Source organism: Patagioenas fasciata, unplaced genomic scaffold (assembly GCF_037038585.1).
Source record: "Patagioenas fasciata isolate bPatFas1 unplaced genomic scaffold, bPatFas1.hap1 Unplaced_59, whole genome shotgun sequence".
NCBI lineage: Eukaryota > Metazoa > Chordata > Aves > Columbiformes > Columbidae > Patagioenas > Patagioenas fasciata.
This window is the reverse complement of record NW_027288777.1, coordinates 229,656-253,570: the sequence shown is the minus strand read 5'-3', so window position 1 is coordinate 253,570 and position 23,915 is coordinate 229,656. Positions and strand designations below refer to the sequence as shown.

General features: G+C 55.7%; 1 long non-coding RNA gene across 2 annotated transcripts; it reads right to left on the bottom strand.

Moving 5' to 3' along the window:
• Nucleotides 1-2,386: 2,386 nt before the first annotated feature.
• On the bottom strand, nt 2,387-8,109 carry LOC139826889 (uncharacterized). 2 transcript variants are annotated; one of them, XR_011736997.1, is made up of 3 exons: nt 8,090-8,109; nt 4,379-5,631; nt 2,387-2,469 (listed from the first exon to the last, which is right to left on the bottom strand). It is a non-coding gene; the product is annotated as an uncharacterized lncRNA (long non-coding RNA). The 2 variants fall into 2 exon arrangements; XR_011736996.1 differs by lacking the exon at nt 8,090-8,109 and adding an exon at nt 7,266-7,375.
• Between the last annotated feature and the right edge of the window lie 15,806 nt (nt 8,110-23,915).

Genomic DNA, 23,915 nt, shown 5'->3' with positions numbered 1-23,915 from the left:
CCATCCTCGGGAGTGTGTGTGAAGATTGAGGAGAAAGCAGCTGAAATGGAGATGCCGGAGCCAGAGCCGCAGGCCGGGACTGAGCCACCACCAAAGTGCCTGAATATTGAGGAGAAACCAGCTAAAATGGAGATTGTGGTGCCAGCACCAGAGCCACCGGCCGGGACCGAGCCGCCCCCAAAATGCGTTAAAATTGAGGAGAAAGCAGCTGAAATGGTGATTGTGGCACTGGAGCTGCAGGTGGGGACCAAGCCGCCCCCAAAATGCTTTGAAATCAAGGAGAAACCAGGTGAAATGGCGATGCCGGAGTCGGAGCTGCAAGCTGGGATGGAGCCGCCCCCAAAGCGCCTGAAAATTGAGGAGGAACCAGCCGAAACGGTGATTGCGGGACCGGAGCTGCAGGACGGGACCGAGCCACCACCAAAATACCTGAAAATTGAGGAGGAACCAGCCGAAACGGTGATTGCGGCACCAGAGCCACGGGCCGGGACCGAGCCGCCCCTGAAGCACTTGGAAATTGAGAAACCAACCGAAATGGCGATTGTGACGCCGGAACCGCCGGCTGAGACCGAGCCACCACCAAAATGCATGAAAATAGAGGAGAAACCAACCGAAATGGCGATGCTGGAGCCGCAGGCCGGGACCAAGCCACCCCTGAAGCGCTTAAGAATTGAAGGGGAACCAGCCGAAATGGTGATCCCGGAGCCGCAGGCCGGGACCGAGCCGCCCCTGAAGCGCTTTAAAATTGAGGAGAAACCAGCTGAAATGGTGATTGCAGCGCTGGTGCTGGAGCCGCAGGCCTGGACCAAGCAGCCCCCAAAACGCTGGAGAATTGAGGACAAACCATCCGAAATGGCGATGCCGGAGCCGCAAGCCGGGACCGAGCCGCCCCCGAAGCGCCTTAAAATCGAGGAACCAGCTGAAATGGGGATCGCGGCGCCGGAGCAGCGCCCGGGGTAGGTTTGCGCCCTCAGGAAACCCCCGCGCCGAAACCACCGTCGGCTTTCCCACCGGACGGCGCATCCAGAGGGGGATTTTTGGGGAGAAAAGGGGTGAATCTGCGCGTGTGTTTGAAGAAGCGACCGCGGGGGGTTTGGTTTCTCGGCATCGGGTTTGATGGGAAGAGCTGGCGCCCGATCGTCATCTCCGGCACCAGGGGGCGCACGGAACAGGGCCGGAATTGGGCTGAAATCCTGTGAGATTGGGAAAAAACGCCGCTGTGAGATCAACGGGCAGCGGCTGCTCGCGGTGGGAAGAACCGGAAAGGGAAATGGTGGCAAAATGGTGCCGTAAAGCGCCCGGATCTGAGCCGAGAAACAGGGGTTTTGGTGTTTTTCTTTCTATTTAACACGCTTTCTGCTTTGCTTAATAAACTGGGTTCTGGAATGAGTTGAAGTTCATTAATGCAGCGATTTGTGACAACGGGGGGGTTGAGTTGTTTGATTAATGAAATGTTAATTAAGGGTCTTGTCACACCAGGAGGGATGGAAGGGGGATTTATTTTGGGAGGTCTTGAGATTTATTGCTGTCACGATACCGGGGCCGTCGGTGCCACCCATTGCGATACCGGGGCTGTCGGTGCCACCCATCGCGATACCAGGGCCGTCGGTGCCACCCATCGCGCTACCAGGACCATCGTTGCTGCCCATCACGATACTGGGGCCGTCGTCACTGCTGTTGTGACGATACCAGCGCTGTTGTTGCCACCTGTCGCGATACCAGGACCATCAGTGCTCCCTATTGCGATACCGGGGCCGTCGGTGCCGCCCTTCGCGATACCGGGGTCGTTGTTGCTGCCCATTGCGATACCAGGGCTGTTGGTGCCACCCATCGCGATACCGGTGCTGTCGGTGCTGCCGTCGCAATACCGGGACTGTCAGTGCTGCCCATCACGATACTGGAGCTGTTGGTTCTGCCCATCACGATACCAGGGCCCCTGTCACTGCCCATCACAATATCAGGGCCGTCGGTGCTGCCGTCGCAATACCAGCTCCATCACTGCTGCCCGTCGCGATACCGGGGCTGTCGGTGCTGCTGTCGCGATACCGGGGCTGTCGGTGCCATCCGTCGTGATACCGGGGCTGTTGGTGCTGCTGTCGCGATACCGGGGCCGTCGGTGCTGCTGTCGCGATACCGGGGCTGTTGTCGCTGCCCAACGGTGAGAGGAAAGCTGCGCTTGGAAGGGATTTCCTGTCCAGAGTCCTCATCGTCTTGGCCATGCACAGCACAGTGAGATGTTCCCCATCGGAACAGAAACGGTAACTGGGGTCTGTGGAGAGCGCAGGGGGTAAAAGGGGTCTGGGAGGAAACTGCCTGAGGAAAAGTGAGACATCCCTTTTCCCTCTGTTTTAGAAACCCCAGCCAACTCGAGAGCATCTTGGGAGGGGTCGAGCTGCACTTACCCACAGAGGACACAGCAGCTGGAGGAAGCCAGGAGAGATCGGCGTGGAGAGGACGAGCGCAAGGAGGCTGCAAAAGGGAGAGGAAAGAAATCAGTGCCGCGGCCACTGCTGTTGCTGGGATGGGAGACGTGAGGGCCTGGGGAGCTGCGGTGGGGCAGCCGGGGCTGGCAGAGCAGCCCCACGCACCCCTCAGTAGGATGGGAATGAAGAATATGAGGAGCAAAAGTAAGAAAACTCATGGGCTAAGATAAAAAAAACCAAGTGAGATAAGTAATTGAAAGAGGAAGAGAGAATAAAACGCAAGGCGTGATGCAAAGACTCGTGGGCTCCCACAAGCACAGGGAGATCCCGCAGACCCCGAGCGATGGCTGCCCTGCAACCCCCTTCCCTCCCTTCTTACTGATGAGCACCATGTTAGGGCGCTGTTGGTGCCACCCATCGCGATACCGGGGCTGTCGGTGCCACCCATCGCGATACTGGGGCTGTCGGTGCCACCCATCGCGATACCGGGGCTGTCGGTGCCACCCATCGCGATACCGGGGCCGTCGGTGCCACCCATCGCGATACCGGGGCTGTCGGTGCCACCCATCGCGATACCGGGGCCGTTGGTGCCACCCATCGCGATACCGGGGCCGTTGGTGCCACCCATCGCAATACCAGGGCTGTCGGTGCCACCCATCGCGATACCGGGGCGATACCGGCCCCTCCTGGGGCAGCAGGGGTCCAGTACCAGCACGGTTTGGGGGTGGACCCGCTGGAAAGCAGCTCTGCGAGAAGGACTTGGGAGTTCTGGGTGACATCAGGTTGGCCACAAGTCACCAATGTGTCCTTGTGGTCACGAGGCCAAGGGTACCTGGGGGATATTTATTAAGAAGAGTGTGAGCAGCAGGTGAGAGAGGTGAATCCTCCCCCTCTGCTCCACCCTGGGGAAGCTGCATCTGCAGTTCTGGGTCCAGTTCTGGGCTCCCCAGTTGAAGAAGGACAAGGAGTTACTGGAGGGAGTCCAGTGGAGGGACACAGAGATGCTGAGGGGTCTGGAGCATCATTCTGATCAGGAGAGACTGAGAGAGATGGGGCTGTTGAGCTGGAGAAGAGAAGCTGAGAGGGATGTGATCAATGGGATCAATATCTCAGGTGGGTGTCAGGATGGAGCAGACTCTGTTCAGTGGTGCCCAGCGCCGGGGTGAGGGGCAACGGGCACAGACTGAAACAGAGGAGGCTCCATCTGAACGTAAGGAGAAACTTGCTTGCTGGGAGGTGCCAGAGCCCGGCCCAGGCTGCCCAGAGCGGGTGTGGAGTCTCCTTCTGTGAGACATTCAGACCCCTGGGATCCTGTGTGATCTGCTCTGGGACCCCGCGGGAGCAGGGGGGTTGGACTGGGGGATCTCCAGAGGTCCCTTCATCCCAAACCAGAATGGGGTTCTGAGGGAAGGGGAGGGAAGGAAGGGGAGGGAAGGAAGGGGAGGGAAGGAAGGGGAGGGAAGGAAGGGGAGGGAAGGAAGGGGAGGGAAGGAAGGGGAGGGAAGGAAGGGGAGAGAAGAGAAGCCTCCGGGGAGACCCCATTGTGTCCCACGTTGGGCACATCTCCAGGACCGCCACGGCAACGCATTTTCAGCCCACTTGGTCCTGTCCTGAGAATTCAGATTTGCGGTTGACAGGACAGAACTAACTCCATCAGCTCAGCCAAGAAATGGATTCATTTCATGAATATACAGAATTCTATATGAATATATAGAATATGTGAATATGAATATATATTAATTACCTATGGAGGAGAGGAGGAGATGGAAAGGGAGAGGGAGATGGAGAGAGGATGATGAAGACAGGAGGGAAGATGGGATCAAAAAACAGAAAGGAGAGAGGAAGAAAGAAGAGGTGACAGCAGGGAAAGAGACTTGAGAGGGGTATAAGGCAGAAAAAGGGGGAAATGACGAAGGAAAGGAAAAGAAGAGGGGAGGAAATGAGAAAAAAGATACCTGTATGGGAGGAGCAGCAGGGGAGGATGAGACGCTCGCCCAGCAGCATCACGAGGCTGTGACCAGCACGGCACCAGGACCCAGGGGCTCCTCAGGGCTCCGTGCCGGCCTGTCCAGGAGAGCAGCGAGCGCCTGCTGGCCGCGTCCTGCCCGCTGGCTCCGTCCTGCCCAGTGTTCCTGAACCACGTTCTCCAGCCGCCTGACACGAGCTGGGCGATCAGCGGGGCGGGAGGTGCTGGTGATGAAGGAGAAGGTGCGGAGCACAGCCGGGAGGGAGCTCGGGGGAAGCCGGATGTGGCATCTCGGGGCTGTCGTCGTGTTTTCGGGATCTTTTCCTTCCCACGTGCCCTCGATCACCTCTTTGCCCCAGGAACCGTCGTCCACCTCGCGCTGGGGGACATCAGTGGCCGTTCTCTCCCTTCCCTCGGGCGCCTTCCTCCCAGCGAGTGACGAAGAGGATCAGCAGCAGCACGGTCCTTGACTCTTGGCCCCATTTCCCACGGGATCCAGCCCTCCCTTTCCGTTTTCCCTCGGCTCCCATCACGGCCGTGACCAACCCAGAGGTGTCGATCGTCTGGTGCCCTGCAGCAAAACGGCCGGGAAGGGACGAGGGACATCAGGCGCAGGAAGGTGGTTTCCACAGCTTCCCCTTGCGCCAGAGCTGGGACGGTATCAGTGTCTGGAGTTACTTTTGCTTTCTCGGAGAGAACGCGGACAATGAGACGTCGACATCAACACCTCGTGAATGCATTGAGCTTTCTGTATCGCTTTACTCAGCGTGACCGTAGATAAGGGCAGCAGCGAACAGTCACTGAAGCTTAAAGAACGTTTTTAAAATAAGCAGCAAGGCCTCACATTTGTTCTGAAGCTTTTATTTTCAGGGTATAACACTGTTCAAGGGTCACTTCGGAATGACTTAGAAGCTGCAGAGGACTCAAGGGCCCATCTCAAGATGCACCAACGTCCAGGTAAAACATTTGGTTTGGAACGAAGAACAGAAATGGTTTCCTTCTCCCTTCTTCCCTCCAACAGAGCAGAGGCCACAAGCGAGGCCCCCGCTGAGCCGAGACGTGATCCACGTAATCCTGCGGCTTTCGAGCGGGGCTGTTCCGACGGGACACAGGGTGCTGGTTTCCAGCTGCAGGAGGGAGGTTCAGGGGGGACATGAGGAAGGAACTGAAACCAATCGTTGGTTCATTGCTTTAGGCCCTGCTGAACGGAGCCTCTGAGAAGGAGCTGGGGCTGAGCTGGGGCTGTGAAACAGAGGGAAAAGGGATGTTTCACTCTTCCCCTCACAAAGTTCCCCGCCAGCCTCCAAATTCTTCTTGATCTCAGGGACCCCCCAGGGATCCCAGAAACCACTGAGACCCCCCCACACCCACTCGCAAGAACCCCTGGGACCCCCCCAAACCCAGGTTTCCCCCTTTCTCCTCTCCAGCCCCCCAGGGACCTCACAACCCACCCAGGACCCCCGAGGGGCAGCTGCATGGGGGGGGGCTCTGACACCCCAAAAGTGATGGGGCGCATGGGGTGATGTGGACCCCCCTGTGGTGGTTTGGGGGTCCCCGAGTTGCCGTTCCCCCCACTTTAGAGTTTTTGTACAAATTGTCTCTATCTTCGTAGCTGGGGGAAAAAGCGCCCCCTCCCCAGTGCTGCTCCCACAAACCTGGGGGGGCCTGGGCGGGTCCTCTGGGTCCCCCCCACTGGCACGGGGGGAAAGGAAAGGATTTAGCACAGAAATCACAGCATCACAGAATGTTTGGGATTGGAAGGGACCTCAAAAGCTCATCCAGTGCAATCCCCCATGCAGCAGGAACACCCAGCTGAGGTTCCACAGGAAGGGGTCCAGGCGGGTTTGAATGTCTGCAGAGAAGGAGACTCCACAACCCCCTGGGCAGCCTGGGCCAGGCTCTGTTACCCTCACTGAGAAGAAGTTCTTTCTCAAATTTAAGTGGAACCTCTTGTGTTCCAGCTTGATCCCATTGCCCCTTGTCCTATCATTGTTTGCCACTGAGAAGAGCCCGGCTCCATCCTCCTGGCACTCACCCTTTATATATTTATAAACATTAATAAGGTCACCCCTCAGTCTCCTCTTCTCCAAACTAAAGAGCCCCAGCTCCCTCAGCCTTTCTTCATAAGGGAGGTGCTCCACTCCCTTCAGCATCTTGGTGGCTGCGCTGGACTCTCTGCAGCAGTTCCCTGTCCTTCTGGAGCTGAGGGGCCACAACTGGACACAATATTCCAGGTGTGGTCTCCCCAGGGCAGAGCAGAGGGGCAGGAGAACCTCTCTGACCTACTGACCACCCCCTTCTAACCCACCCCAGGTCCCATTGGCTTCCTGGCCACAAGGGCCCAGTGCTGGCTCATGCTCACCCTGCTGTCCCCAGGACCCCCAGCTCCCTTTCCCCTACCCTGCTCTCTAACAGCTCATTCCCATCCTATACTGACCCTGGGGTTGTTCCTGCCCAGGTGCAGCACTCTGCACTTCCCCTTGTTAAATCTCACCAGGTTATCCCCCCCCAGCTCTCCAGCCTGTCCAGGTCTCTGATGGCAGCACAGCTTCCAGGGTCACCCGCTCCTCCCAGCTTGGTGTCCCCAGCAAACTCGCTGACAGTCACTCAATTCCCTCATCCGAATCGTTAACGAATATATTGAATAATATTGGCCCCCGAGGCCCTGCACTGGATCCAGGCCTCAACCGGACTCTGCCCATTGACCACCACTCTCTGGCTTCTCCCTCTCAGCCAGTTTGCACCCCCCACTCCCCACTGCCCAGAGCACCCCTCCCCAGCTCAGCTGTGCGGATGCTGTGCAGACAGTGTCAGAGGCTTTGCTGAAGCCCAGGGAGCCCACACCCACCGCCCGCCCCCTCCATCCACCCGGGTACGTTCCCATGAACGGCGACGGGGTTGGTGGGGATGAACTGAGATGAATCAAGAGATTGAGCCACGCGCTCAGAGCGATATCGGCTGTTCAACCGCTCAGTCACCGCATTTTTAAATTACAGAATGTAGATCACAGGGGTTTAATTACGGGAAATATTTAACTGTTTAATGATGGATTTTTAATGCGGAGAGGGACCAATGAAGTGGGGTTTAAGCACCACTGCCTCTGACGGACGTTTAATCCCAAGAAATTTAATGGGAAATTAATTTAATTTGAAATGTTCTTTATCAAACTGTTCAGGTCACTTCTGAGATACAAAAAGTTTTTAAAGCAAAACATTAATCCCAGTAAATTTCCAACAACGCTCCCTTCCGTGAAACCAAAATTCAACAAAAACCTCTAAGAAACGTCAACATTTGTTGGTTTTTAGTTAACGCTCAAATGTCGCGTTTAATGTTACACATTTAATTTATACACTGGAGGCCTCGGTGCGGGGGGGCTGGGAGGAGGGTGTGTTAAAGGGACATTGGGGGGCACATTTGGGGCTGTTTTGGGGTCAAAAAGGGGCATTGAGGTTCAGGGGGACTTGAGGGAGTCGCGGGGGGCGCAGACCGATCGGGGGGGCAGGGGGAGCCCCGCAGGGGGATTTGCTGGGGGAGGCAGGGTCAGCAGGGCCTCCCCTCCCCCGCAAAGGGACCCAGGGCCCCCCAAACCTGGTCCCTCCTGCCGGCTGCACCCCAACCCCCACAGCTCCCCTGCACCCCCAGACCCGCCCCGCGCCCCCCACAACCCCCCGCAACAACCAAATCCGGCCCCGCCGCTCACCCGGGACCGAACTGGCGGCAATCGCGGTCCCAGCGCCTTGTGAGGAGGATTTTCAACCGTGGAACTGCGGGGGCGACCAGCGGGACCCCCCCACTGCCGCCAGAGGGCAACACGGCGACCGCCCGGGGGCAACACGGCGACCGCCCGGGGGCAACACGGCGACCGCCCGGCCCCGGCCAGCGGGGCCGCAGCCCCGGGCCCCCCGCCCGCCCCCGCAGCCGCTGCAGCCGCAGGACCCGCCCGTGGCAGCGGCGCTCCGGCGGCAGCAGGGGACGAACCGCCACGGCCGGGCCGCCGCTCCCGGGGCGGGCTGCATGGTCACGCCCCCGGCACCGCCATTGGCCACACAGCCGGCCCGTCACCGTCCCTCGCACCCGTCCCGAGCCGCCATTGGCCTGGAGGCGGCCTCCTGATGCCCATTGACTGTGCCGCTTCCAGCGGGAAGTCCCTCCCCTTCCCGACACGGCTCAGCGCCTGCGCAGTGCAGCCCCCGCGCAGCCCCGCGGTGGCGCCGTCGCCCGTTGCGGGCTCTCGCTGCTGTTTAATCCAATTCTTTAATTGTGTTCTTTAAACGCGGGTTCATGAGAGCACAAGCGAAACAGTGCTGGGTGCGCGGGAGATTCGCTCGGCCCAACACGCACACCTTTAACAACAGGAAGTGTGTTAATTACAGTAAGTGTTCATAATGACCCCAGAACTGTGCATGTTCATGAGGTGATCTCAGAACCGTTTCCACAGCCCTGAGCCCCCTGTTCTCCTGCGCAGTGGCACTGGGTGCATTTGAGGAGGGGTCCTTGGGGTCTTTGGATGAAGGCTCCTAAGCCTCCTCACAGTGGGCTTTGCCCCTTTGGCTCATTGTGAGGAACTGGTGGGACCCAAGCGGCCAAGGCGGTTGAACCCGGCCTGGCGCCCCCTTTTTGCTGGAAATCTTGGCGATCTCGTCTCCTCAAGGTTGCAGCTGGTGCCGTGAAACTTCTGATCTCGGCATTTGATGAAGTTCAGCCGCAGGTGTTAGTGACGGGATCGGTTTTACAAGGTGTTCCCTTCTGGAACAGGTATGGGATGGGCCTTGGCTGGCTCTGCCCTGGGTACCACTGATCTGTTACAGTTGGATCCCTGGGTATCACTGACCTGTTACAGTTGGATCCCTGGGTATCACTGATCTGTTACAGTTGGATCCCTGGGTATCACTGACCTGTTACAGTTGGATCCCTGGGTATCACTGATCTGTTACAGTTGGATCCCTGGGTGTCACTGATCTGTTACAGTTGGATCCCTGGGTGTCACTGATCTGTTACGGTTGGATCCCTGGGTGTCACTGATCTGTTACAGTTGGATCCCTGGGTATCACTGACCTGTTACAGTTGGATCCCTGGGTGTCACTGACGTGTTACAGTTGGATCCCTGGGTATCACTGACCTGTTACAGTTGGATCCCTTGGTATCACTGATCTGTTACAGCTGGATCCCTGGGTATCACTGACCTGTTACAGTTGGATCCCTGGGTATCACTGATCTGTTACAGCTGGATCCCTGGGTATCACTGACCTGTTACAGTTGGATCCCTGGGTATCACTGATCTGTTACAGCTGGATCCCTGGGTGTCACTGACCTGTTACAGTTGGATCCCTGGGTATCACTGACCTGTTACAGTTGGATCCCTGGGTGTCACTGATCTGTTACAGTTGGATCCCTGGGTATCACTGACCTGTTACGGTTGGATCCCTGGGTATCACTGACCTGTTACGGTTGGATCCCTGGGTATCACTGATCTGTTACGGTTGGATCCCTGGGTATCACTGATCTGTTACGGTTGGATCCCTGGGTATCACTGATCTGTTACGGTTGGATCCCTGGGTGTCACTGATCTGTTACAGTTGGATCCCTGGGTATCACTGATCTGTTACACTTGGATCCCTGGGTGTCACTGACGTGTTACAGTTGGATCCCTGGGTATCACTGACCTGTTACAGTTGGATCCCTGGGTATCACTGATCTGTTACACTTGGATCCCTGGGTGTCACTGATCTGTTGCAGTTGGATCCCTGGGTATCACTGACCTGTTACAGCTGGATCCCTGGGTATCACTGACCTGTTACAGTTGGATCCCTGGGTATCACTGACCTGTTACAGTTGGATCCCTGGGTATCACTGATCTGTTACAGTTGGATCCCTGGGTGTCACTGATCTGTTACAGTTGGATCCCTGGGTGTCACTGATCTGTTACGGTTGGATCCCTGGGTGTCACTGATCTGTTACAGTTGGATCCCTGGGTATCACTGACCTGTTACAGTTGGATCCCTGGGTGTCACTGACGTGTTACAGTTGGATCCCTGGGTATCACTGACCTGTTACAGTTGGATCCCTTGGTATCACTGATCTGTTACAGCTGGATCCCTGGGTATCACTGACCTGTTACAGTTGGATCCCTGGGTATCACTGATCTGTTACGGTTGGATCCCTGGGTATCACTGACCTGTTACAGTTGGATCCCTGGGTGTCACTGATCTGTTACAGTTGGATCCCTGGGTATCACTGACCTGTTACGGTTGGATCCCTGGGTATCACTGACCTGTTACGGTTGGATCCCTGGGTATCACTGATCTGTTACGGTTGGATCCCTGGGTATCACTGATCTGTTACGGTTGGATCCCTGGGTATCACTGATCTGTTACGGTTGGATCCCTGGGTGTCACTGATCTGTTACAGTTGGATCCCTGGGTATCACTGATCTGTTACACTTGGATCCCTGGGTGTCACTGACGTGTTACAGTTGGATCCCTGGGTATCACTGACCTGTTACAGTTGGATCCCTGGGTATCACTGATCTGTTACACTTGGATCCCTGGGTGTCACTGATCTGTTGCAGTTGGATCCCTGGGTATCACTGACCTGTTACAGCTGGATCCCTGGGTATCACTGACCTGTTACAGTTGGATTCCTGGGTATCACTGACCTGTTACAGTTGGATCCCTGGGTATCACTGACCTGTTACGGTTGGATCCCTGGGTGTCACTGACCTGTTACGGTTGGATCCCTGGGTATCACTGATCTGTTACGGTTGGATCCCTGGGTATCACTGACCTGTTACGGTTGGATCCCTGGGTATCACTGATCTGTTACAGTTGGATCCCTGGGTGTCACTGATCTGTTACGGTTGGATCCCTGGGTATCACTGACCTGTTACAGTTGGATCCCTGGGTATCACTGATCTGTTACAGTTGGATCCCTGGGTATCACTGATCTGTTACGGTTGAATCCCTGGGTATCACTGACCTGTTACAGCTGGATCCCTGGGTATCACTGATCTGTTACGGTTGGATCCCTGGGTATCACTGATCTGTTACGGTTGGATCCCTGGGTATCACTGACCTGTTACGGTTGGATCCCTGGGTATCACTGACGTGTTACGGTTGGATCCCTGGGTATCACTGACGTGTTACAGTTGGATCCCTGGGTATCACTGACCTGTTACAGTTGGATCCCTGGGTATCACTGATCTGTTACAGTTGGATCCCTGGGTATCACTGATCTGTTACAGTTGGATCCCTGGGTATCACTGACCTGTTACGGTTGGATCCCTGGGTATCACTGACCTGTTACGGTTGGATCCCTGGGTATCACTGATCTGTTACGGTTGGATCCCTGGGTGTCACTGATCTGTTACGGTTGGATCCCTGGGTGTCACTGATCTGTTACGGTTGGATCCCTGGGTGTCACTGACCTGTTACGGTTGGATCCCTGGGTATCACTGACCTGTTACGGTTGGATCCCTGGGTGCCACTGATCTGTTACGGTTGGATCCCTGGGTATCACTGACCTGTTACAGTTGGATCCCTGGGTATCACTGATCTGTTACGGTTGGATCCCTGAATATCACTGATCTGTTACAGTTGGATCCCTGGGTATCACTGATCTGTTACAGTTGGATCCCTGGGTGTCACTGATCTTTTACAGCTGGATCCCTGGGTATCACTGATCTGTTACGGTTGGATCCCTGGGTATCACTGACCTGTTACGGTTGGATCCCTGGGTATCACTGATCTGTTACAGTTGGATCCCTGGGTATCACTGATCTGTTACGGTTGGATCCCTGGGTGTCACTGATCTGTTACAGCTGGATCCCTGGGTATCACTGATCTGTTACAGTTGGATCCCTGGGTATCACTGATCTGTTACAGTTGGATCCCTGGGTATCACTGATCTGTTACGGTTGGATCCCTGGGTATCACTGACCTGTTACGGTTGGATCCCTGGGTATCACTGACCTGTTACGGTTGGATCCCTGGGTATCACTGATCTGTTACGGTTGGATCCCTGGGTATCACTGATCTGTTACGGTTGGATCCCTGGGTGTCACTGATCTGTTACGGTTGGATCCCTGGGTGTCACTGATCTGTTACGGTTGGATCCCTGGGTGTCACTGATCTGTTAAGGTTGGATCCCTGGGTATCACTGATCTGTTACGGTTGGATCCCTGGGTATCACTGATCTGTTACAGTTGGATCCCTGGGTATCACTGACCTGTTACTGTTGGATCCCTGGGTATCACTGATCTGTTACGGTTGGATCCCTGTGTATCACTGATCTGTTACGGTTGGATCCCTGGGTGTCACTGATCTGTTACAGTTGGATCCCTGGGTGTCACTGATCTGTTACAGTTGGATCCCTGGGTATCACTGATCTGTTACAGCTGGATCCCTGGGTATCACTGATCTGTTACGATTGGATCCCTGGGTATCACTGACCTGTTACAGTTGGATCCCTGGGTATCACTGATCTGTTACGGTTGGATCCCTGGGTATCACTGATCTGTTACGGTTGGATCCCTGGGTATCACTGACCTGTTACGGTTGGATCCATGGGTATCACTGATCTGTTACGGTTGGATCCCTGGGTATCACTGACCTGTTACACTTGGATCCCTGGGTGTCACTGATCTGTTACGGTTGGATCCCTGGGTATCACTGATCTGTTACGGTTGGATCCCTGGGTATCACTGACCTGTTACGGTTGGATCCCTGGGTATCACTGACCTGTTACGGTTGGATCCCTGGGTATCACTGATCTGTTACAGTTGGATCCCTGGGTATCACTGACCTGTTACAGTTGGATCCCTGGGTATCACTGACGTGTTACAGTTGGATCCCTGGGTATCACTGACCTGTTACAGTTGGATCCCTGGGTATCACTGATCTGTTACAGTTGGATCCCTGGGTATCACTGATCTGTTACGGTTGGATCCCTGGGTATCACTGACCTGTTACGGTTGGATCCCTGGGTATCACTGATCTGTTACGGTTGGATCCCTGGGTATCACTGACCTGTTACGGTTGGATCCCTGGGTATCACTGATCTGTTACGGTTGGATCCTTGGGTGTCACTGATCTGTTACGGTTGGATCCCTGGGTGTCACTGATCTGTTACGGTTGGATCCCTGGGTATCACTGACCTGTTACGGTTGGATCCCTGGGTATCACTGACCTGTTACAGTTGGATCCCTGGGTGTCACTGATCTGTTACGGTTGGATCCCTGGGTATCACTGACCTGTTACAGTTGGATCCCTGGGTGTCACTGATCTGTTACAGTTGGATCCCTGGGTATCACTGATCTGTTACAGTTGGATTCCTGGGTATCACTGATCTGTTACGGTTCGATCCCTGGGTGTCACTGATCTGTTACAGCTGGATCCCTGGGTATCACTGATCTGTTACGGTTGGATCCCTGGGTATCACTGACCTGTTACGGTTGGATCCCTGGGTATCACTGATCTGTTACAGTTGGATCCCTGGGTATCACTGATCTGTTACGGTTGGATCCCTGGGTGTCACTGATCTGTTACGGCTGGATCCCTGGGTATCACTGATCTGTTACAGTTGGATCCCTGGGTATCACTGATCTGTTACAGTTGGATCCCTGGGTATCACTGCTCTGTTACGATTGGATCCCTGGGTATCACTGACCTGTTACAGTTGGATCCCTGGGTATCACTGATCTGTTACGGTTGGATCCCTGGGTATCACTGACCTGTTACAGTTGGATCCCTGGGTATCACTGACCTGTTACGGTTGGATCCCTGGGTATCACTGACCTGTTACGGTTGGATCCCTGGGTATCACTGACCTGTTACGGTTGGATCCCTGGGTATCACTGACCTGTTACGGTTGGATCCCTGGGTATCACTGATCTGTTACAGTTGGATCCCTGGGTGTCACTGATCTGTTACGGTTGGATCCCTGGGTATCACTGACCTGTTACGGTTGGATCCCTGGGTATCACTGATCTGTTACAGTTGGATCCCTGGGTATCACTGATCTGTTACGGCTGGATCCCTGGGTATCACTGATCTGTTACGGCTGGATCCCTGGGTATCACTGATCTGTTACGGTTGGATCCCTGGGTATCACTGATCTGTTACGGTTGGATCCCTGGGTATCACTGATCTGTTACAGTTGGATCCCTGTGTATCACTGATCTGTTACAGTTGGATCCCTGGGTATCACTGACCTGTTACGGTTGGATCCCTGGGTATCACTGACGTGTTACAGTTGGATCCCTGGGTATCACTGACCTGTTACAGTTGGATCCCTGGGTATCACTGATCTGTTACGGTTGGATCCCTGGGTATCACTGATCTGTTACGGTTGGATCCCTGGGTATCACTGACCTGTTACAGTTGGATCCCTGGGTATCACTGATCTGTTACGGTTGGATCCCTGGGTATCACTGACCTGTTACGGTTGGATCCCTGGGTATCACTGATCTGTTACGGTTGGATCCCTGGGTGTCACTGATCTGTTACGGTTGGATCACTGGGTGTCACTGATCTGTTACGGTTGGATCCCTGGGTATCACTGACCTGTTACGGTTGGATCCCTGGGTATCACTGACCTGTTACACTTGGATCCCTGGGTGTCACTGATCTGTTACGGTTGGATCCCTGGGTATCACTGACCTGTTACAGTTGGATCCCTGGGTATCACTGATCTGTTACGGTTGTATCCCTGGGTATCACTGATCTGTTACAGTTGGATCCCTGGGTATCACTGATCTGTTACAGCTGGATCCCTGGGTATCACTGATCTGTTACGGTTGGATCCCTGGGTATCACTGACCTGTTACGGTTGGATCCCTGGGTATCACTGATCTGTTACGGTTGTATCCCTGGGTATCACTGATCTGTTACAGTTGGATCCCTTGGTATCACTGATCTGTTACAGCTGGATCCCTGGGTATCACTGATCTGTTACGGTTGGATCCCTGGGTATCACTGACCTGTTACAGTTGGATCCCTGGGTATCACTGATCTGTTACGGTTGTATCCCTGGGTGTCACTGATCTGTTACAGTTGGATCCCTGGGTGTCACTGATCTGTTACAGCTGGATCCCTGGGTATCACTGATCTGTTACGGTTGGATCCCTGGGTATCACTGACCTGTTACGGTTGGATCCCTGGGTATCACTGATCTGTTACAGTTGGATCCCTGGGTATCACTGACCTGTTACGGCTGGATCCCTGGGTGTCACTGATCTGTTACAGCTGGATCCCTGGGTGTCACTGATCTGTTACAGTTGGATCCCTGGGTATCAGTGACCTGTTACAGTTGGATCCCTGGGTATCACTGATCTGTTACAGCTGGATCCCTGGGTATCACTGATCTGTTACAGCTGGATCCCTGGGTATCACTGACCTGTTACGGCTGGATCCCTGGGTGTCACTGATCTGTTACAGCTGGATCCCTGGGTGTCACTGATCTGTTACAGTTGGATCCCTGGGTATCAGTGACCTGTTACAGTTGGATCCCTGGGTATCACTGATCTGTTACAGCTGGATCCCTGGGTATCACTGATCTGTTACAGCTGGATCCCTGGGTATCACTGACCTGTTACGGTTGGATCCCTGGGTATCACTGACCTGTTACGGTTGGATCCCTGGGTATCACTGACCTGTTACAGTTGGATCCCTGGGTATCACTGATCTGTTACAGTTGGATCCCTGGGTATCACTGATCTGTTACGGTTGGATCCCTGGGTGTCACTGATCTGTTACAGTTGGATCCCTGGGTATCACTGACCTGTTACGGTTGGATCCCTGGGTATCACTGACCTGTTACGGTTGGATCCCTGGGTATCACTGATCTGTTACGGTTGGATCCCTGGGTATCACTGACCTCTTACGGTTGGATCCCTGGGTATCACTGATCTGTTACAGTTGGATCCCTGGGTGTCACTGATCTGTTACGGTTGGATCACTGGGTGTCACTGATCTGTTACGGTTGGATCCCTGGGTATCACTGACCTGTTACGGTTGGATCCCTGGGTATCACTGACCTGTTACACTTGGATCCCTGGGTGTCACTGATCTGTTACGGTTGGATCCCTGGGTATCACTGATCTGTTACAGTTGGATCCCTGGGTATCACTGATCTGTTACGGTTGTATCCCTGGGTATCACTGATCTGTTACAGTTGGATCCCTGGGTATCACTGATCTGTTACAGTTGGATCCCTGGGTGTCACTGATCTGTTACAGCTGGATCCCTGGGTATCACTGATCTGTTACGGTTGGATCCCTGGGTATCACTGACCTGTTACGGTTGGATCCCTGGGTATCACTGATCTGTTACAGTTGGATCCCTGGGTATCACTGATCTGTTACGGCTGGATCCCTGGGTGTCACTGATCTGTTACAGCTGGATCCCTGGGTGTCACTGATCTGTTACAGTTGGATCCCTGGGTATCAGTGACCTGTTACAGTTGGATCCCTGGGTATCACTGATCTGTTACAGCTGGATCCCTGGGTATCACTGATCTGTTACAGCTGGATCCCTGGGTATCACTGACCTGTTACGGTTGGATCCCTGGGTATCACTGACCTGTTACGGTTGGATCCCTGGGTATCACTGACCTGTTACAGTTGGATCCCTGGGTATCACTGACCTGTTACAGTTGGATCCCTGGGTATCACTGATCTGTTACAGTTGGATCCCTGGGTATCACTGATCTGTTACGGTTGGATCACTGGGTGTCATTGATCTGTTACAGTTGTATCCCTGGGTATCACTGACCTGTTACGGTTGGATCCCTGTGTATCACTGACCTGTTACGGTTGGATCCCTGGGTATCAGTGATCTGTTACAGTTGGATCCCTGGGTATCACTGACCTGTTACGGTTGGATCCCTGGGTATCACTGATCTGTTACGGTTGGATCCCTGGGTATCACTGATCTGTTACAGTTGGATCCCTGGGTATCACTGACCTGTTACGGTTGGATCCCTGGGTGTCACTGATCTGTTACGGTTGGATCCCTGGGTATCACTGATCTGTTACGGTTGGATCCCTGGGTATCACTGACCTGTTACAGTTGGATCCCTGGGTGTCACTGATCTGTTACGGTTGGATCCCTGGGTGTCACTGACCTGTTACGGTTGGATCCCTGGATATCACTGATCTGTTACGGTTGGATCCCTGGGTATCACTGATCTGTTACGGTTGGATCCCTGGGTGTCACTGACCTGTTACGGTTGGATCCCTGTGTATCACTGATCTGTTACGGTTGGATCCCTGGGTATCACTGATCTGTTACGGTTGGATCCCTGGATATCACTGATCTGTTACGGTTGGATTAACTTTAAGACAGTAACCAAACCTTATTCTTAAAGTTGACGTAGATTTACGATATATTCTTTTAAAGGTAGCTGTAACCAAGCCTTATTCTTAAAGCTGACATACAGTTATGATATATTCTTCTAAAGCAGGTAGCTGTAACCAAGCCTTATTCTTAAAGCTGACATACATTTATGATATATTCTTCTAAAGCAGGTAGCTGTAACCAAGCTTTATTCTTAAGGTTGACATACATTTATGATATATTCTTTTAAAGCAGGTAGCTGCAACCAAGCCTTATTCTTAAGGTTGACATACATTTATGATATATTCTTTTCAAGTTGGTACCTTAGAAATAACTGATAAACATGCGAATGTTGCTTAACATCTCTTAGACAGACAGTTTGTGTTAGAATAGGTGTGGGATGTGCTCATGGTTGTCAGGGGTTATAAGGAATATGTATGTGACCAACTTGTATAAATAAGGTGGAGTCTGAATCAGCTGTTGGAAGCTCTGGGTGCGAACCCCGGGTTTCCCAGCGCTGGAATAAAGCACCGCATGGAGCTGCGCCCGTGGTTCCGTGTCCTGATCACTGACACCGCTGTCATCGCTGTCACAATGGGCCGTGGGGACAAAGGGGGTCCCCATGGTACAACAATGGGCCTTGGGGACAAATGAGGTCCCAAGGATGTCACAATGGGCCCTGGGGATAAAGGGGGGTCCCCTGAATGTCACAATGGGCCCTGGGGACAAAGCGGGGGTCCCTAGGATATCACAATGGCCTCTGGTGACAAAGGGGTCCCCAGGATGTCACAATGGGCTCTGGGGACAAGGGGGGTCCCACCCTGTCACAATGGGCCCTGGGGACAAAGAGGGGTCCCCAGGATGTCACAATAGGCTCTGGGGACAAAGGGCATCCTCAGGATGTCACAATGGGCCCTGGGGACAACGGGGGGTCCTTGGACATAACAATGGGCCCTGGGGACAAAGGGCGTCCTCAGGATGTCACAATGGGCCCTGGGGACAAAGGGGGCTCCCCAGGATGTCACAATGGGCTCTGCAGACAAAGGGGGTCCCCAGGATGTCACAATGGGCCCTGGGGACAAGGGGGGGTCCTGGGATATCACAATGGGCCCTGGGGACAAGGGGCATCCTAAGGATGTCACAATGGGCCCTGGGGACAATGGGGGATCCTCAGGATGTCACAATGGGCCCTGGGAACAAGGGGGGTCCCACCCTGTCACAATGGGCCCTGGGGACAAAGGTGGGATCCCCATGGTGCCACGATGGGCCCTGGGGACAAAGGGGGGGTCCCCAGGATTTCATAATGGGCCCTGGGAACAATGGGGGGTCCTGGGACGTCACAATGAGCCCTGGGGACAAAGGGGGTGTCCCAGGATGTCACAATAGGCCCTGGGGACAGAGGTGGTTCCCCTGAACGTCACAATGGGCCCTGGGGACAAAGGGGGGTCCCCAGGACGTCACAATGGGCCCTGAGGAGAAAGGGGGGGTTCCCCCGGATTTCACAATGGGCCCTAAGGAAAATGGGGGGTCCTGGGACATCACAATGGGACTGGAGACAAGGGGGTTCCCCAGAATGTCACAATAGGCCCTGGGGACAAAGAGAGGTCCCCTGAATGTCACAATGGGCCCTGAGGACAAGCGGGGTCCCCACGGTGTCACAATGGGCCCTGGGGACAAAGGGGGTCCCCAGGATGTTCACAATGGACCCTGGGGACAAGGGGGGGTCCTCGGACGTCACAATGGGCCCTGGAGACAAGGCGGGGTCCCCAGTATGTCACAATAGGCCCTGGGGACAAAGAGGGGTCTTGATGGTGTCACAATGGGCCCTGGGGACAAAGACGGTCCCCACGATATCACAATGGGCCCCGGGGGCCAAAGGGGGGTCCCCTGAATGTCACAATGCGCCCTGGGGACAATGGGGGGTCCAGGGATGTCACAATGGGCCCTGGGGACAAAGGGGGTCCCCAGGATGTTCACAATGGGCCCTGGGGACAAAGCGGGGGTCGCCAGGATATCACAATGGGCCCTGGGGACAAAGAGAGTCCCCAGGATGGCACAATGGGCCCTGGGGACAGGGGGGTCCCCACTGTGTCACAACGGGCCCTGGGGACAAAGGGGCGTCCTGTGATGTCACAATGAGCCCTGGAGACAAGGGGGGTCCTGGAATGTCACAATGGGCCCTGGGACAATTGGGGGTCCCCAGGATGTCACAATGGACACTGGGGACAAGGGGGTACCCAAGATGTCACAATGGGCCCTGGGGACAAAAAAGGTCCCCACCCCGTCACAATGGGCCCTTGGGACAAAGGGTGATCCCCGGGATGTCACAATGGGCCCTGGGGACAATGGGGGTCCCCACGGTGTCAGAACGGGCCCTGGGGACAAAGTGGAATCCTGGAATGTCACAATGGTCCCCAGTGACAAAGGCGGTCCCATGGTGCCACAATGGGCCCTCGGGACAAAGGGAATCCCCAGGATTTCACAATGAACACTGGGGACAAGGGGGTCCTGGGACATTACAATGGACCCAGGGGACAAAGGGGGATCCCCAGGATGTCACAATGGGCTCTGGGGAAAATGGGGAGTCCTAGAATGTCACAATGGGCCCTGGGCACATAGTGGGTCCCCATGGTGTCACAATGGGCCCAAGTGACAAGAGTGGTCCCCAAGGTGACACTATGGGCCCTGGGGACAAGGGGGTCCCTCGGATATCACAATGGGCCCTGGGGACAAAGGAGGTCCCCATGGTGCCACAGTGGGTCCTGGGAAAAAACGGGGTCCCCAAGATGTCACAATGGGCCCTGGCGACAAGGGGGGGTCCCCAAAATGTCACAATGGGCCCTGGGGACAACGGGGGGTCCTGGGACGTCGCAATGGGCCCTGGGGACAAAGGGGATCCCTATGGTGTCACAATGGGCCCTTGGGACAATGGGGGGGTCCACAGGATGTCACAATGGGGTCTTGGGACAAAGAGGGTCCCCAGGATGTCACAATGGGCCCTGGGGACCACGGGGGGTCCTGGGATGTCACAATGGGCCCCAGTGACAAAGAGGGTGCCCATGGTGCCACAATGGGCCCTGGGGACAACGGGGGTCCCCAGGATGTCCCAATGGGCCCTGGGGACAAGGAGGGTCCCCACAGTGCCACGATGGGCCCTGCGGACAAGGGTGTCCACATGGTGTCACAATGGGTCCTGGGGACAAAGTGGGGTCCTGGGATGCCACAGTGGGCCCCAGTGACAAAGGGGGTCCCCATGGTGCCACGATGGGCCCTGCGGACAAGGGGTGTCCCCTGAATGTCACAATGGGCCCTGGGGACAAGGGAGGTCCCCACAGTGTCACAATGGGCCCTGGGGACAAAGAGGCGTCCTGTGATGTCACAAGGGGCCCTGGAGACAAAGGGGGTCCACATGGTGCCACAATGGGCCCTGGGGACTAAGTGGGGTCCTGGGATGTCACAATGGGCCCTGGGGACAAAGGAGGTCCCCATGGTGCCACAATGGGCCTTGGGAACAATGGGGTCTCCCCAGGAGGTCACAATGGGCCCTGGGGACCTGGGGTATCCTGACGGTTTCACCATGGGCCATGGGGACAAACGGAGTCCCTAGAATGCCACAATGGGTCCTGGGAACAAGTGGCGTCCGCATGGTGTCGCAATGGGCCCTGGGGACAAAGGGGGGTCCCCAGGATGTCACAATGGGCCCTGGAGACAATGGGGGGTTTTGGGATGTCACGATGGGCTCTGAGGACAAGGGGGTTCCTGGGATGCCACAATGGGCACCAGTGACAAAGGGGGTCCCCATGGTGCCACAATGGGCCTTGGGGACAATGGGGTCTCCCCAGGAGGTCACAACGGGCCCTGGGGACATGAGTAACCTGACGGTGTCACAATGGGCCCTGGGGACAAAGGGGTGTCCCCTGAATGTCACAATGGGCCCTGGGGACAATGGGGGGTCCTGGGATGTCACAATGGGCCCCAGTGACAAATGGGGTCCCCATGGTGTCACCATGGGCCATGGGGACAAAGGGAGTCCCCAGAATGCCACAATGGGTCCTGGGAACAAGTGGGGTCCCCATGGTGTCACAATGGGCCCTGGGGACAAAGGGGGTCCCCAGAATGTCACAATGGGCACTGGGAACATAGGGGGGGTCCCCATGGTGTCACAACGGGCCCTGGAGACAAACGGGGTCCCCAAAATGTCACAATGGACCCTGGGAACAATGGGGGGTCCTGGGATGTCACAATGGGCCCCAGGGACAAATGTGGTCCCCATGGTGTCTACAATGGGCCCTCGGGACAAAGTGGAGTCCTGGGATGTCACAATGGGCCCCAGTGACAAAGGGGGTCCCTATGGTGCCACAGTGAGTCCTGGGGACAAAGGGGGTGCCCAGAATGTCACAATGGGCCCTGCAGACAACGAGGGTTCCTGGGACGTCACAATGGGCCCCAGGAACAATAGGGTCCCTATGATGTCACAATGGTCCCTGGGGACAAAGGCGGGGTCCCCTCGGTGCCACGATGGGCCATGGGGACAAGGGGGGTCCCCGGGATGTCAGAATGGGCCCTGGGGACAAATTGGGGTCCTGGGATGTCACAATGAGCCCCAGTGACAAAGGGGGTCCTCATGGTGCCACATTGGGCCCTGGGGACAAAGGGAGGTCCCCAGAATGTCACAATGGGCCCTGGGGACATTTGGGGTGCCCAGAATGTCACAATGGGCTCTGGGGACAAAGGGGGTCCCCAGGATGTCACAATGGGCCCTGGGGACAAAGGGGCGTCCTGGGATATCACAATGGGCCCTGGGGACAAGGGGATCCCCATGGTGTCACAATGGGCCCTTGGGACAATGGGTGGTCCCCAGGATGTCACAATTGGGTCTTGGGACAAAGGGGGTGCCCAGGATGACACCATGGGCCCTTGGGACCAGGCGGGGTCCTGGGATGTCACAATGGGCCCCAGTGACAAAGGGGGTCCCCAGGACACCACAATGGGCTCTGGGGACAATGGGGATCCTGGGACATCACAATGAGCCCTTGGGACAAAGGGGGTCCCCACCCTGTCACGATGGGCCTTGGGGACAAAGGTTGTCCCGAGGATGTCACAATGGGCTCTGGGGACAAAGGAGGTCCCCACAGTGTCACAATGGGCCCAGGGGACAAAAAAGGTCCCCAGGATGTCACAATGGGCCCTGGGGACAATGGGGGGTCCTGGGACGTCACAATGGGCCCTGGAGACAAGGGGGGGTCCCTTGAATGTCACAGTCGGCCCTGGGGACAAAGGGTGGTCCCCAGGATGTCACAATGGGCCCTGGGGACAAAGGGGGTCCCCACGGTGTCAAAATGGTCCCAGGGGACAAAGGGGGAAGTCCCCTCGGTGCCACGATGGGCCCTGGGGACAACGGAGTCCCCAGGATGTCACAATGGGCCCTGGAGACAAATTGGGGTCCTGGGATGTCACAATGGGGCCCAGTGACAAAGGGGATCCCCATGGTGCCACAATGGGCCCTGGGGACAAAGGGGGTCCCCAGAATGTCACAATGGGCCCTGGGGACATTTGGGGTCCTCAGAATGTCACAATGGGCCCAGGGGATAACGGGGGATCCTGAGACGTCACAATGGGCCCTGGGGACAAAGGGGTCCCCATGGTGCCACAATGGAAGGGGTCCCCTGGATGTCACAATGGGCCCTGGGGACAAAGGGGGGGCATCCCCAGGATATCACAACGGGCTCTGGGAACAAAGCGGGGTCCTGGCATGTCAAAATGGGCCCCAGTGACAAATGGGGTCTCCATGGTCTTACAATGGGCCCTGGGGACAAAGGGGGGTCCTAGGACATCTCAATGGGCCCTGGGGACAAAGAGGGGTCCCCAGGATGTCACAATGGGCTCTGGGGACAATGGGGGGTCCTGGGATGTCACAATGTGCTCTGGGGACAAAGCAGGGGTCCCCATGGTGTCACAATGGGCCCAAGTGACAAGAGGGATCCCCACGGTGCCACTATGGGCCCTGGGGACAAGATAAGGTCCTCGGCTGTCACAATGGGCCCTGAGTACAAAGGGGGTCCCCAAAATTTCACAATGAGCACTGGGGACAAAGTGGCGTCCTGAAATGTCACAATGGCCCTGGGGACAATGGGAGGTCCTGGGATGTCACAATTGGCCCTGGGGACAAGGGGGGGTTCTGGGATGTTACAATGG